The sequence below is a fragment of the Schistocerca serialis genome, chromosome 7, assembly GCF_023864345.2.
Source record: "Schistocerca serialis cubense isolate TAMUIC-IGC-003099 chromosome 7, iqSchSeri2.2, whole genome shotgun sequence".
Taxonomy (NCBI): Eukaryota; Metazoa; Arthropoda; class Insecta; order Orthoptera; family Acrididae; genus Schistocerca; species Schistocerca serialis.
Genome location: NC_064644.1, coordinates 328,106,921 through 328,120,820, shown reverse-complemented (window position 1 = coordinate 328,120,820; position 13,900 = coordinate 328,106,921). Strand labels below are relative to the sequence as shown.

The window sequence follows — 13,900 nt, the reverse complement described above, 5'->3', positions numbered from 1 at the left end:
TGCGTCAAAGTTTATACTGATTCCATTTTATATGCAAGCCATTAGCGATCTGTGTAAAGCGGGCGCACGGTCTGTGCCTAATAGCCTCCCTGAGCAAGCGCTGCACATTTGCATAGTCCTTTGTTCTCGTCATGATTGGTTGGCTGTGTCGCATACCAGTGGAACAGCGTTCTTGGTAGTATTACTACGTGCACCAGGGCACATACATGGAAATTAACAATACAGTTTACTTGCTGTACACGGCAAAGTTGATGGCACTGACAGAACTGCTGCGCCATTGTAAGGAAAGGCTTCCCAACAGAAATACTCTCCAGCATTCGACGTTTAGAACAACTGACAGGAGCCTGAAAGAGACGAGAAAGTTGCGAGTGGGTACCTAGTGGCATTCACAATGTACTGCACATGTGATAAGCCTTCTGAATAATGTATGAATCACGCTCAACATCCACGCTTGGCTAGAACAATCGCTTTTCAGAATGACATTTGGAGACGCTTCGAAGAGGAAACGTTCGCCAGTACCCAGCTTGAGGATTAAACGTTTACCTTGCTAACGTGTAGAGTGCTGAATTCAGTGTGAACGTATGGACTGGGATAATCTGTGGTTAGACTTTAGACCAAGACGATGACCATTAATCTAACAGGAAATATCTATCTCATTTTTCTTGGAGAAATTCTACCTAACACATTGAAAAAGGTGTTGTTGCAGGTTCGTCAGGTAATATGGCTACAAAACGCCGGAGCTCCTGCTAACGTTGATGGAAAGGTTCGTCAGCATCTGAGCGCCCCATACTCGACTCAACGGGTAACGTTCGTTACCCGTATGGATGGATACCACGGCTTGCTGTATGATACGATGAAGACTGCCCTGTATGCTACATCTGTAGCATCAGAAGAGAGATTCGACAGAAATACTGTGCATAGAAATGCTCTTATTTCATCAAGTAATCACTCTTTATACTTTCGAATTACATCTCTTTGTAATTAACTGCCTATTGTAGTGCCCTTGGTGCATTTTTAACGAAATACGGAACGCACGACGTCTCCAAATCCGAACTGTTATCAGACTTTCGTATCCCACAGTACTAAAGGGTTCCTGCTTGAAGAGACATCCATTTACTGTTCCCTTCAATAAACGAAACGTTCCGAGGGTATAATTCGTGCGTCCAGCTTAAACTAATCACCAACAGGTCGCATACGTAATTCAGATACCATACACAATCGGAAGAAATGTTGATTCCACTGTTCTTAAACTTCAACACCCCTCAGGACCCATACTATTGCTTTTAACAAAGGCGTTCCCTTCTTGAAAGATGATCAGTTTGCAATTCCACACACGACGATTAAGCGTTATCACTGTTATTTCTTCACAACTTGCATAGTATTTTGACTTTTTTACGTGAAAAGTCGATCACATTATGAAACGAGTATCTAGAGAATAAGTCGACGTTATGTATGCAACGTACTAGAAATGCACACCATGGATGGGATGCAAGAAAATGATAAAACAGGAACATAAACTGGAGTGAAGTGTTTGATCAGAAGAATCATTACACCATGTCTGCAAGCAGATCGGTGACGGGGAGTGTGCTGGCAGCGCAGTGTGCTGTAGTAACACCTACTTCAACAATAATGGACTGTGATTTTTGGCTTTCCCGACGCATGCGTTGCATATACACTTCTCGATTTGCCGCAGGATTGTATTGTGTAATATGTGGTCGATACAAATGTTCGTCATCTTCAGGTGGTGGTGGATGTCGTTGTCACAGCTACAAGACATTGCTGATGATAAATGCGCGGCGGCGTCGAAATTTATCAGGCCAGGAGCAGACAATGTGTGTGCACGGAGAGACGCTCACAGTTGGAAGAAAGCGGCGCCCATATGCCCTCTGCTCCCTGATGACGGTATGATAAAGTTCGACGCCGCCTCGCGATTATCATGAGTCGCATGTTGTAGCAGTGACAACAGCATCTGCCACCACCTGCCAGCATCTGCACTTCAAATAAAAGCCTTGTAAATCAGTAAATCTTTGATTTTGTTTATGGCACAAAGCTGTTCTGGCTCTCCTCACCAGCACAGCCACACGTTACGCTGGCTAGTAAATGTCTACCAACATCTGTGTGGTATCAGGCTACCGATCTCAGCCACTATGTCCAATATATAACTGTAATTCGTGAATCAGTCTAACACATGGCAAGAGTGTGATATTGCGTAGTATCTCTCTCCCTGTACCACAGGAGCCATAAACACTGTCAATGCATGAAAGAAATTTTGGACGTGTTACAGAGAATTTTTTTCGTGATTATGGACATAATGCACCTGCTGTTCCTCTCGTAAGCTTTCCATGACCTCCACGATGAATATTCAAACATCTTCCTTCTGTAACGTTATATTTCTTATTTGGTGGATCCAGAACTTGGCACAGCCCCATCACACATGAAATTGAGGCGCATTGAGCGTCCTCAATCCAAGTAATTTTCCTCCAGTCAGTCAATTGTGGGAGTCACAACTTATCACAATATGTGCTCGCTTTCGCCTTCTATGGACTATACAGTTAAGATACGTGATCAAACGATGTTGATGCACATCTGGCTGGAACAATTCGCACATTATTCCGGTTCACTAAAAATGGGAGATGTATCTACACACCTGAAAAATGAGACTGGTGTGGAAATTCCAGTTTCGGAAAAAAATTGAAGCAATTTACTTGTTGACGGTAGTTCATTAGTTCCAGTTCCCTCACATTCTGAAGCTAGCCGCTGTTGTCGGTTATCGTAATTATCTTCGTACAAGAAACTCGACTCAGAAATTTATAATACCTAGGTGTTTCGGCAGTTTCAGTAACAAATTGTTTTATTAACAAATTGCACGTTTTTCCATATCTTTTGTAAGATCGTCTCCTTGAAAATGCATATTGCTATCTGTTATCACACGTACACATCAGGGGTACTGTTGGGTGCTAACGATTCCCTCCTCTGGATTATAGGACAATGTATACACACCCACACACATACACACACACACACACACACACACACACACACTCACACTCACTTCAATTCCAACGCCCACGCGCGAATTTGGCCCTGTTTGCTCGCGGCCATGTTAGGTGATAGTGCGGGCCGCGTGATTGCGGTTATCGACCAGGTGTGGGTATCGGAGGCCGTCGGTAGCGGCTGCGATAGGCTGCAACTGCTGAAGACCGTGAGGCCGCGTGCCTGGGAAGGCAGACCTTTAACTGGCCTAGCGATGCGCAAACTTGGAGCGGTCGCAGCGAAGAGTTAAGCCTCCGGGCATACGCCAACGTAGCAAAATAGCTCGCCGACAGAGTACCGTATGTAACAGAAACTGCTCTGTCATTTGATCGTATTTTTCTTCGGTCTACAAGTTCTCTCATTGCTCTGTACGGCAAGCATTTCACCGTCCTCCATGTGCGTCATGTGAGAAGTAACAGAACTGTTTCCGTATTCTACTCTTCAAGCATTGTTACCATACAGTAACAGCTCCACATTTATAATGAGGAGTGAAACCATGACCTAAAATTAAAAAGATTAACGAAAATAAGCAATATCTTATCTTTGTTGACGTCGATATGCGTAAGTTTCATTAATCATAGAAACCGCAATCAACGTATCGTCATGAATAACAGAGCCTAATGATGAACTTACTTTTTTTATCGAAAGTGTATTGTGCTTGAGGTTTATCGTTTCCTGAATATTAATGTGATAACAAAAAGCCGTATCCCTCACCATTTTGTTACAGTTAATTCCCGTAATTTGAAATATGCATTTTGGCGATTTTAATGCATTACAACTAATAATAACATCAAGCTGAAATTTCGGTGACAATAGTTAGCATGTAGTGGTTAGTATGGCAGGGACCTTGGTTCTTCTTTTTTTGCGCAAGAACCTCTTGGATGCAAAAAAAAATCTACTACTACCTCTAATGAAATAGTTTTGGAAGTCTCAATGAAATATAGTGAATATTTCAAGTATCTCAAGTTTCCTGATCTGTCAGATGCGAATTTGTGGGACAGTGTGTTTGTTGGACCTGACATTCTAGATATCATTTTCGACTGCAACTCTGAAGCACGAATGACTCTCTGGAGGAGGTTGGGATATCATTCAATGAGTTTGGTACTAAATTTTTAGTGAACAAAAGGGACCAACACTATATTTTTATTGCAGCCAAAAATTTTCAAGTGTGTTGATCCTTTGACAAGCCAAAAGATATACTTTTGGAACAGTCAGCTTGATGGTTTCAAGTAAATTTTCGTGATGTCAGTGAGAATTTTTATCATTTCATCAAGACATGAATGTCATGCGAAGACTGTATCTACATTGCTGGAATATCAGTGTGGTGGGAATCAACTATTAATAACTTCAGCAAATATTTCACCATTCTCTTTCCGTCAGCAACAGCTGTATTAGGTGCTTTAGGGATAAGAGAGAAATGAAGTATGAGTGAAAGTACGCACAAGTCCTGTGCAATAAAAAGGTAGTTTATGTTTTCATTTCAACTAGCAACCAGCCCCAGCTTCGCATGGGTAGCACTAACAAGGGCAAAACCTAAGTCACGACCAACCGATGGTTCTTCTTTGGCAGGTCGCTTGTGTAGAACCCGAAATCGAAGCCTCTAACATACTCGTAAGTTTGCTCAACAACCCCCTGTTTTTGAGAAAACCACTCCTCAATTTCATAATGCGCAATTGATCCAAAATCGATGGGGACAATAGATAACTGAAACCTGAGCATGTTTCATCATCATATATGTGCTGCTGTCGAAAGATCGCGGTGCCACACCAAAACTGGCAACGCGAATCGATACCACAAACATTAGTGAGGGCTCGCTGCAATCAGTAACGACGTATGAGAGGCGCTCCTGAGGACCTTGCCTCTGTCAGTACAGCAGCGCCCTCACACTGAGTTCAATACAGTGTCGAGCATGCAAGAGTTCAGTCCCAGATGGAGACCTCAGCTACAGAAGTCAGCATCATTGTCTAGAACCAACGAGCTGTTACAGTTTCATACGAACTTGTACTGCTTTTAATGTTGAACATTGTACCTCAAGTGAACAGTTTCTTAATTAGTGTGTCTAGTGATGCTTTGTAGTCCACGACAGTTGTAAATCATCCGCTGTACGTGTGGAAAAGGAGTGTGTCAAAGTAAATCTATTATTCATTAATGTAATTAAGTGAACTAATATTTCATCTGTTATAGTTGCTATGAAACATCTCTCAGAACTCTCAAGGAACCCACAGCTGTGACCGGACCATTATAGTCGTCTTTCCACGACAATATACGGAGTCCATATACATATATTTCCCTAGAAATCTAGGAAAGAAACTCTTAGGACTACCGCTTATGTAGCCATAACGTAAACGCTGTTCAACGAAGGTGCCACTGGAGTAGCGATCAAGACATTAGAGGAGACCAGAGAACGTGTGTTCTATTCCCAAATGCATACTGCAATACTGATTTCATTTAAGGCAAGTAAAACAATAAGAAATAAAAACACGGGTACAAAATAAATTCCTCAAGTAACTTAGATTAGTATAGAGCAAAAAATTTAATCCTGGCTGCTTTATAAAGGCTCTTTCACTCACAGAATTACATCCTCAGTTTCCTTCGTCAGCTAAATGGATGGTCCTTGTCATACAAACAGCCGGCCGCGGTGGTCTCGCGGTTAAGGCGCTCAGTCCGGAACCGTGCGACTGCTACGGTCGCAGGTTCGAATCCTGCCTCGGGCATGGATGTGTGTGATGTCCTTAGGTTAGTTAGGTTTAAGTAGTTCTAAGTTCTAGGGGACTGATGACCACAGATGTTAAGTCCCATAGTGCTCAGAGCCATTTGAACCATTTGAACCATTCATACAAACATTCGATGCAAATATACTCGCTACATCAAAAATATCTAATGAATGAAGACTTCGCGCAACTAGCAGTTTCTTCTTAAGATTCGGCTGAAAACAGACTTCGTTTACAATAAAAACAATTCGGATAATTCATTTTGATGCGTATTACCTGAAAAATCGATGCTGAATGTTAATCATGAATTATGCTGCGGATCGTTATTGCATCCGCGCCGCTGTGCAATTCCCGCTGTGTTTTAGAAGCAGACTGCAATATTGAGGCCTCGAATAAAACTTTTTTAACTTGATGATAAAAATAAAAATCACATGGCTAGTACGCAGGAGTGCATTTTGACGGTATTATTTCTACACAGTAAATGGATAGATCCTAGTCATCTACAAATGTGATACGTTTCATGGCGTTATTAGTTTGTCCACTCCTGGAATCCAGTATCAGAACTTTCTATCAGCAACGTGCGATTTTAAAATGTTCTTAGGATATGTTTTATAGGAAGAGTTCGTCAATTTCCCGGATTTGCAAAACGTGAAGTAATTATCTTTTTAAGGAGGCGGTTAAAACCGCTTTTGACCCCGAGGACCACATTAATCCTTAGTTTCTTGTAAGCACGGGGAAACCTTCGGAAACATTTTTCCAGACGCTGTGGTGAAATATTACTGTTAATGAATTATTTTATATATATTACTGACTGCGAAAACAGTTCTTTTTGCTCTCTTATATGTTAAGGTGCTTCGAAAGCTAGTCTTTTCAGCAGTCTTACTCGGCATTGTTTTCATACAACAGGACTTAAGAGTTTTAATTCTTCACTAATCGAAGTCTTTAGAGGAATTTATCTGCGTACCTTGTTATTATTCATCATTCATTTACTTACCTTATCAGCCCTCTACGCCCACCAATTCCAAAGTGATAAATACAAGTGAAAAAATCAGAATACATCTGGGAATCGAACATAGGTTCTCTGACTCCTATACAGATACGTTGGTAGCTAAGCTTTCGTTGAACACCGTCTACCTAATGTATATACAAACAGCAGTCCTAACAGTTTGTTTCTTCGACTTCCAGGACAATATGCTTCTGCAGACCCCATATGTGACGATGAAAAACGCTGTTTTCAATTACCTGTAGATCCCATCTATTTTGGGTCGATTACGAATTATGAGTTTTATGGTCGATTTTCACAAAACTGGGAGTTGTTGAGCTAAAATATCTTAGTCTTTCATTTTAAGTTGTACACAAGCGACCTGCTAAATATGAACCGAATCCATTGGCCACGTCTGCGGCATTACCATTGTAAATATTTGCGCCCAGGAGACCTGTCTAGCGTAGCAGTAACACATTACATTCACAAGCCTTCCTCGTGAATCACTGTCTATCAGTGGAAATCGTATCAAAAACCCTAGAGTAGTTTCAGCGGATAGTCATCACATACAGGCAGAAAAAACTGACGTGGAACATTAGTTCATAATGCTCACGTTTAAATATTAAATTACTTCTCAGTCCAATTATATGCGTTCTAGTTTTCAGTGAAGTCGTATTGTGATAAAATTGTGTAAATAGGGAAAAGTGAGATAATATACGGATTCAGAGTCCAAAACATCCTTTATCTTGAGAATTTATCGAATATACACTCTGGAAATGGAAAAAAGAGCACATTGACACCGGTGTGTCAGACCCACCATACTTGTTCCGGACACTGCGAGAGGGCTGTACAAGCAATGATCACACGCACGGCACAGCGGACACACCAGGAACCGCAGTGTTGGCCGTCGAATGGCGCTAGCTGCGCAGCATTTGTGCACCGCCGCCGTCAGTGTCAGCCAGTTTGCCGTGGCATACGGAGCTCCATCGCAGTCTTTAACACTGGTAGCATGCCGCGACAGCGTGGACGTGAACCGTATGTGCAGTTGACGGACTTTGAGCGAGGGCGTATAGTGGGCATGCGGGAGGCCGGGTGGACGTACCGCCGAATTGCTCAACACGTGGGGCGCGAGGTCTCCACAGTACATCGATGTTGTCGCCAGTGGTCGGCGGAAGGTGCACGTGCCCGTCGACCTGGGACCGGACCGCAGCGACGCACGGATCCACGCCAAGACCGTAGGATCCTACGCAGTGCCGTAAGGGACCGCACCGCCACTTCCTAGCAAATTAGGGACACTGTTGCTCCTGGAGTATCAGCGAGGACCATTCGCAACCGTCTCCATGAAGCTGGGCTACGGTCCCGCACACCGTTAGGCCGTCTTCCGCTCACGCCTCAACATCGTGCAGCCCGCCTCCAGTGGTGTCGCGACAGGCGTGAATGGAGGGACGAATGGAGACGTGTCGTCTTCAGCGATGAGAGTCGCTTCTTCCTTGGTGCCAATGATGGTCGTATGCGTGTTTGGCGCCGTGCAGGTGAGCGCCACAATCAGGACTGCTTACGACCGAGGCACACAGGGCCAACACCCGGCATCATGGTGTGGGGAGCGATCTCCTACACTGGCCGTACACCACTGGTGATCGTCGAGGGGACACTGAATAGTGCACGGTACATCCAAACCGTCATCGAACCCATCGTTCTACCATTCCTAGACCGGCAAGGGAACTTGCTGTTCCAACAGGACAATGCACGTCCGCATGTATCCCGTGCCACCCAACGTGCTCTAGAAGGTGTAAGTCAACTACCCTGGCCAGCAAGATCTCCGGATCTGTCCCCCATTGAGCATGTTTCGGACTGGATGAAGCGTCGTCTCACGCGGTCTGCACGTCCAGCACGAACGCTGGTCCAACTGAGGCGCCAGGTGGAAATGGCACGGCAAGCCGTTCCACAGGATTACATCCAGCATCTCTACGATCGTCTCCATGGGAGAATAGCAGCCTGCATTGCTGCGAAAGGTGGATATACACTGTACTAGTGCCGACATTGTGCATGCTCTGTTGCCTGTGTCTATGTGCCTGTAGTTCTGTCAGTGTGATCATGTGATGTATCTGACCCCAGGAATGTGTCAATAAAGTTTCCCCTTCCTGGGACAATGAATTCACGGTGTTCTTATTTCAATTTCCAGGAGTGTATATTCGATAACATCTCAAGATAATGAATTTTTTGGACACCGAATCCGTATACTACCTCAGTATACACACTCCGGAGATGATACTGAAATGCTGCACACACCTGTCATCTTTCTAGACGGACAGACCGAAATAAGTTGCTCGAGCAAAGTTTTGTAACAATCTAATAACTTTCACAGTTTGTGCCCTTTCGTGCATATGTATCGGACTCCTTCTTCTCAACACTCGTTTGACCACAGGAAGCCAGTACCTACAAACCACCTGCGTGACAGATTGGAAGCGAAAATAATTCCCAGTGCGATTCAGTAGACTGTGCTACAACGCGGCTTTTCTGTACTGTTTACTCTGTCAGCAAGGGTCATTTCAACCGCCTCATGCTGCAGACTGGACTCTAAGGTTCCATCACGAGGAGCAGCAGCGCGATGGAACGCGAAATATGTCAGCAAAGCGACATCTGAAATGGAATCTGGATCACTGCCATCGTATGCTCTTCCCCCACGAGAACAAGATTTGCCTGTCGCCTGATGATCCCCGTAGAAGTGGACGGAGGCGGCCGCTTCGCAGCGCACGTCTCAGACCTTTAGTTAGGCAGTCTGACGTGGTTTCTGGCTTGGAGTGGGCGACATGAATGTGGGAGTAGCAAAAGAAGGTAGCTTGTGGATGCCCATGGCCTTTATTGTGTATTATAACCCGCTGCCTCGGTCGCATATCATAGTTTTGTTATGTTGAGTAATGGTGTGTAAGTTAGTAATGTAACAAGATGACTGCATATATAGTGGTGTAGAGACGTATGAATAAAATATGTATGCAGTGGCGTTATGTAGGTACGTAATGAATATGGTTCCGTTATTTTACTGTAATCCGCATCAGAAAGCTTGCGTTATATTTTCTAATTATATTTAAAAAATGCCTCGACTCATTACATTCGTGCAGAAGCAGAGTTTTTAGGGATTTCTCTGGCTCATCTGGTACTGGATGTGAAACTTTTCCACCAGAGCAACACACAACAAACGTTCCTCCCTTCCATTTTAATCAGGAATGGTACCTACATTTTTGATCCATCCCATTATGATGACTAGTTTGTGGTTAACGAAGTCCGTTAATATATCATAACCAAATTCAGCCTCACCGAAAGCGTCCAACGTTCCAAATGAAAAGGTATGACTCTCTGTTTGTCGTACAGACTTTAAATACGTAGTCATTGTGAGTCTTCAACCGACTTGGAAGCTGTAAGAGACGCTTGACGCTCAGCGTCTAAGATGCGACGGTATTGTGACCGTTGTAAAGTCTCTGTAGCTCTTAAGGCCACCTGACGTTCTGTATTCAAGTTCCGGGGGACATGGCATTGCTCTGAGTTTCGCTGAATTCGAGTAACTTTCGCAGCTCGAGGCCCCTTACAACTACGCGCTAATTCAGACTTACGTTTGCCAGGCTTATAGTAATAGTTTTAAATACGGTCCTCGGGCTTACCCTCCAGTTTTATTGTTCTACCTCCACAAAAACTCTAGAACTATGCCAGGTGGGTGTCGGAACGCAATATCATAAAGCACGCGCAAAATAACACTGGATTTGCGCTGTCACGGAATAATCTATAGACACTGACAGGCGCCGACCATCGCGCAAGAGTAGTCTGCATACCGCTCATGTATACCATACTAAAATGTTAATAATACTCAAGAAGACACAACTTTCTAAAGCAATGTGTGGTATTCCTCTGGGTTCAGGCTATCTGCATACCAAATACCATCGGAATCGGGTCAGCCGTAGAGTCCGGAAAACGTAACGGAGTGAGTTACTTTCGCCATTAATAATACTGGTGTTTGTACGTAAGTATGGATTAAACACGTTGAGGGTTTCGTAAGCATTGTATTGATTATGTTGAATCAAATTACGTAGAACATATCAAACAATAAATGTTTTTTCACAAATGTGGTAAAGTTCAAAAGTGAAAGACTAAATAGATTTCTCAAAGAGTAAATATTTTTCCTTGATTTGTGTAATATTCTTCAAATCAATAAATATCTTGTGTTACTACACACTTTGTAAAATAGGCTATCTTCATCATTAGGGCTGAAGCTATCTCACGCGAAATATCGGTTCAGCAGTTTTATCACGTAAATGTAACAGAGGGGCATTCGCATTTCACCGGTTGAGAGGTTCGAAAGCTTGGTGCGAGTCGTTTTATTCAACGCTATTTCGATGACTTGCACGTAGATGATGATAAAATGACGATGAGGATAACGCACACATTCAGACATGAGCGGAAAAAGCCGACGTCTGTGTAATTTGAACTGGGGAACCGAAGACCATGAAACAGTAACACTCACCGCATGACAACGCTTTATGAACGCAAATTTTAATACAAAAAGAAGTTGTAAGAGACACACAACACTCAGCAGCAGTGACTTGTTTGTGACTGATATTAATATGGAAATATGAATTAAACACACAGACGATTGTATAAATGTTGTAATTATTCCGTTGAGTCGTATTATGGAGAACATATCAAACAATAAAAGACTTTCAGAAATATGATGAAGTTCAAAAGTCAAAGAGTAAGTAGCTTATTCAAAAACTAATTATTGTACCATATTTCGCGGTATATTATTAAAATCAATAAATATGTTGTACTACACACTTTCTAAAGTAGCCTATGTTCTTCCTCCATAACAAATTTTATCAGAATCAGTTCAGCGGTTTATTCGTGAAGGCATGAGACAGAGTTACTTTCGCATTTATAATACTAGTATGGCTTATTTAAAGTCGTTCCGTCTTGTTGGCCACAGCTGTTGATCTCTGGAACTTCGGCGAGTGCGACAAGTACCCCGCCGCAGTGTCTGCCAACGCAACTGTCCTCGCAGGCCGTTGTCAGCGGCAGTGCATACCAAGAGTCCGCTGATGCTGCATCATCCCCCATGGGCGTTTCGTATAGCTGAGCAAGTATCAGATCCGGCCGAGGCGTCTGCCGTTGTCCTGGCGAAGGTGGCCACGTCACTTTAGGGCAAACCCAGTGCCCTGAACTCTGCTCCGGAAAATAGCTGCGCCAAGACCCAGCGATGCAGGGCTGGGGAGAACTTATTTCAAGTCCCAGAAACTTGTAAGATGGCTGGATGCCGGTGAGTAGACCCACGGTGGCGGCAGTGCGTAACGGTTGGAAAAGGCCTGAGCAGTTATGCAACAGTCGAGGATTCGAAACCCGGTGACGGTGTTGGCAGGTGCCTCATAGCTGCGATTACATGGCAGCGTCTGCCATGGGTGTCATAACGTAGCCCAGCTACCAGGTGATGGCTACCCGGGTATATTGGGTATAAATACTGCTGTCAGGATGCTGTTTATGCGGAAGTGGTCGCACTGCTGCATTTTTCCATTACATAGAATTTACTCGAAGGGAGGTCTGTGTCGGACCTTGGTCATTGCTTCCCCCAAGTAGGTCGGAGAGCGGAAGCAGTCGCTGCTGAGGGTGCTGTGGCGGCGTCTGCCATTAACAGCAGCAGTCAGAGCCCGGAATATGCAGCTACGGCTGTAGGTACTATTAGATTCACGTCAGCTGGTTCAGCAAGGATGTCAGTCATGTTTGAGCCCAGTACCATGAAAAAAAGAGAGAACGTTGATCTAGGGGTAGCGTCTTTAATTAGTAATCAAAACATTCTCTAGAATGAGATTTTCACTCTGCAGCGGAGTGTGCGCTGATATGAAACTTCCTGGCAGATTAAAACTGTGTGCCCGACCGAGACTCGAACTCGGGACCTTTGCCTTCCGCGGGCAAGTGCTCTACCAACTGAGCTACCGAAGCACGACTCACGCCCGGTACTCACAGCTTTACTTCTGCCAGGAGAGCTTCTGTAAAGTTTGGAAGGTAGGAGACGAGGTACTGGCAGAAGTAAAGCTGTGAGTACCGGGCGTGAGTCGTGCTTCGGTAGCTCAGTTGGTAGAGCACTTGCCCGCGAAAGGCAAAGGTCCCGAGTTCGAGTCTCGGTCGGGCACACAGTTTTAATCTGCCAGGAAGTTTCATATCAGCGCACACTCCGCTGCAGAGTGAAAATCTCATTCTGGAAACATCCCCCAGGCTGTGGCTAAGCCATGTCTCCGCAATATCCTTTCTTTCAGGAGTGCTAGTTCTGCAAGGTTCGCAGGAGAGCTTCTGTAAAGTTTGGAAGGTAGGAGACGAGGTACTGGCAGAAGTAAAGCTGTGAGTACCGGGCGTGAGTCGTGCTTCGGTAGCTCAGTTGGTAGAGCACTTGCCCGCGAAAGGCAAAGGTCCCGAGTTCGAGTCTCGGTCGGGTACACAGTTTTAATCTGCCAGGAAGTTTCAAAACATTCTCTAGCCCGCGTTAGAACTCCTCCATCGCTTAAATTTTGAATAAAAATCGTCAATTATGGCGGCCGAAGACTTCCGGCATAAGAAGGCACCCTCGATCAGCCAACGACATTGCCAAAGAGGGCGGGGGAGCGAAAACAGATTCAGGGCAGTCTCTTGCCCTTGATGTGGGAAATGGCCCTAATGGCAGAAGAATCAGCGATGATCTACGACATGAGGCTGCAGAAGACAATGGAAACCACAGAATTAAAGGCACATAAAGTGTATCCACAGGACATGTGGCCTGTAATTGAAAAAGTGTTATGATGATCCCTCCATTGCCAACAGATTCTGCACTAATCCCACATTCGGATCTTCAGAAGGGCACTGTCAATGGGGAGGTCACCTTGAGATAAAAATCAAATAACAAAAGGAACGATAAAGTTTACGATTCGGTGCATGGAATATCAGAAGTTTGATTCTGATAGGAAGGCTAGGAAATCAGAAAAAGGAAATGCTAAGGCTCAATCTAAATATAGTGGGGATCAGTGAGTGGAAAGGGAAAGATGACTATGATTTCCCGTCAGACGATTACAGGATAATAGCAACAGCAATAGAAAATAGTATAATGGATGAGTTATGAACAGGAAGGTAGAGCAGAGATTGAGTTACGGTGATCAGTTCAGTGAAC

At 44.2% G+C, this 13,900-nt stretch overlaps 1 non-coding gene across 1 annotated transcript; it reads right to left on the bottom strand.

The window, feature by feature from the left end:
* Window positions 1-12,631: 12,631 nt before the first annotated feature.
* Window positions 12,632-12,706, bottom strand: Trnap-cgg (transfer RNA proline (anticodon CGG)). The gene has a single exon. It is a non-coding gene; the product is annotated as a tRNA-Pro (tRNA).
* Window positions 12,707-13,900: the final 1,194 nt, after the last annotated feature.